Below are 2862 nucleotides of genomic sequence, written 5' to 3'. Positions count from 1 at the left end.
TAAAGGCGATCAGTGCTGCGGGCCAGATTCGCGATCAAGATCATGCGGGTCGTGCCAATGTGCACATCTTAGTAGTAGAAGCTTGAATGACTCTGGTGCCATCCTTGAAATGGAATTAATAAGGTCTTTTGTGGTATGCAGATGAGTTTGCAAGCTCCGCGGAACAGCAGGAATTCTTTGACGTGCTCGTGAAGGTTCTCCCGACGCTGTGGCAGAAGGTCGGAGTCGGACGAAGCGTACGAACGGTCCGACTGTAAGGCGATCGCTCTCTACCACGTGTCGGATGCTAGCGGATCGCTCGAGATCACACCGATCGGGGAGCGGCCGTTGAAGCAGAGCATGCTGGATTCTAATGTGAGTAGATAACGTCCTCATCTGCACACCGCTCAAAGTTGCCTTCTTCAACTTCGATTCTCTCCCGTTCAGCAGGACTGCTACATCCTCGACACCGGGGCAGCAGTATCTACGTGTGGATCGGCAAGGGTGCAACCGGTCAGGAACGGTCCCAGGCAATGTTGAAGGCGCAGGAGTTTATCACCGCCAAGGGCTACCCGGTCCACACCGCCGTACATCGCGTGGTGGAGAACGGAGAAACGACCGACTTCAAGCAATTCTTCGCCAGCTGGCGCGATAAGGGCATCAGCCATGCGCAGCTCATCAAACCGCCATGGCAACGGGGACGAGTCGGATGCGGAGGCCGAGTTCGATCCGGAGGTGTTGCACACGTTCAAGAAGAACGGTGGCCGTGCGCTCGGCTTCATGCCGGACAATGGTCAGGTGCGGTGGAGATATGGCGCGTACAGAACTACGACCTGGAGCCGGTTGAGCCGGATGCGTACGGTACGTTCTACGCCGGTGACTCGTACCTCGTGCGGTACGAGTACACGGTCCGGGCCGGTGGCCACGGGTACATCGTGTACTTCTGGCAGGGCAAAACGTCCAGCACTACGGAGAAGGGTGCGTCGGCCATGCACGCCGTCCGCATGGACGATGAGCTGAACGGGAAAGCGATTCTGGTGCGCGTCGCGCAGGGCAATGAACCGCGCCACTTTATGAAGCTGTTCAAGGGTAGAATGGTGACGCTGTTGGGCGATTACGGCAGGCAGTCGGCGGAAGATACGAAGGTGTTCCGCATTCGCGGTACCTGTTCCGATGATGTGCGTGCGGAAGAGATGGCCCCGACGGCAGCATCGCTAGCGTCGGACGATGTGTTCCTGCTGAAGACGGCGGGCACCGTGTACATCTGGCACGGTGTCGGTGCGTCCGATCTGGAGAAGGATATGGCGGCCAACGTTGCCGGTGTGGTTGCGCCCAACGCAAGTGCCGAAGTTGTTGCGGAAGAGTCGGAACCGGCGGAGTTCTGGGCAGCGCTCGGTGGAAAGGATGAGTACGATCGGGAGCTGGACCCGGCTGGTGCCCCGTTCCTGACGCCCCGACTGTTCCACTGTCGCATTCTGTACAACAAGAAGCTGCGCGTCGAGGAAGTGCCACACTACGAGCAGGAGGTGAGTGTGTTATTTCGGAACTTGGGTGAACTTTACCTCAAATTAACTAATTAACTCTTATCCAGGATCTCAACGTGGACGATGTGATGGTGCTGGATGGTGGCGACGAGATCTACTGCTGGATCGGTAACGGTGCAACCGAGGAGGAACGCAGCAAGTCGATCGATATGGCCCGCCAGTACATCCGTACCGATCCGTCCGAACGGTCGGAGGAGACGGTCCCGATCGTTGTACTTAAGCAGGGCGCCGAGCCGAGAAGCTTCAAGCGACTCTTCCCCACATGGGACGATGCTTTCTGGGAGGTTAGTCGTTAGTGAGCGCTTGCCCCGACCGGTTGTTGGCTTAACAGTGTGCTACTAGCCGTGTGTAAACCTGGTGTAGGATGTACTATTGTATCTCCCGACTTATGTCTAACCTCTCCATAATTTCGATTGCTTATCGCTAACAAAAGTATACTTTCTCCTCAGTGCACGGTATCTGCTCGTTAATTGGTTTGCGTACGTTTTTGGGTTGTAATTTGTGAGCTGTTACGTTACGATTATGCTGCTGTATTAATTCGTATTAATTCGCTTCCCCTTTGGGTAACCTACGGAATGGTTTGTTTAGATGTGCAATGTGTGCAGAAGAAATCAGTAATCAAGCACAACGCATTGCATTTTTATGGAAAAGTTTTCATCTCTCGTCGTTCTATCTCTTTCTTTTTTACAGAACCAAATGTCATACGAAGCGTACCGGCAGCAGGCTTTGGAGCAAAACCAGCATGCTGCTTAGATACGCATCGACCATTCATCCACTATCACGTGTCATTTCGCCCGTCACGTGTCACACTCGTATATGCACCATTACTACCTTGCTACATTTAATCTGTACGTTTATTACGAACGTTCGCACAAACGAATAAAACTGTGTTTGAAGTAAATGAGCGTGTTTTAACTGTGTTTCTTTTTATAATCAATTATAATTAAAACAAAAAAGTTTTGGAAAAAAACGTTCACAAAGGTATGCAGCTTTCAAGACAAGTTGTAATCAAAAAGCTCTCTTGCTTGTTACAATGAGGCTTGAGCTAATATCACACTGGTATAAGTAAATATTACTCCATGACGTCTTGCTATAATGCGTCTTAAGGTTAGTATTATTATAAAACATTTTATTGATATATCAATGTTGGTTAAAATTTCCTATTCTTATAAGGTTTTAATAATTTCCAATTCAATTTTTAGTGCCTTTCCTAATAAGGTTTTAATAAATTCCAATTCAATTTTTAGTGTCTTTCATGATACTAACCCGTTTTCCACTATGGAGATTGACAGTTGACGGCTGTCATGTCAACACTACATTCAAAACCAAACGCCTCTAT

The 2862-nt window shown here is 50.1% G+C and overlaps 1 pseudogene; it reads left to right on the top strand.

Annotated features, from left to right (window-relative positions):
* The first annotated feature begins 5 nt into the window (after positions 1-5).
* LOC121601258 lies at positions 6-2432 on the top strand (annotated as a pseudogene).
* Positions 2433-2862: the final 430 nt, after the last annotated feature.

This window comes from Anopheles merus, unplaced genomic scaffold (genome assembly GCF_017562075.2).
Source record: "Anopheles merus strain MAF unplaced genomic scaffold, AmerM5.1 LNR4000049, whole genome shotgun sequence".
NCBI classification, from domain to species: Eukaryota; Metazoa; Arthropoda; class Insecta; order Diptera; family Culicidae; genus Anopheles; species Anopheles merus.
This window is presented reverse-complemented; position numbering and strand designations above follow the sequence as displayed.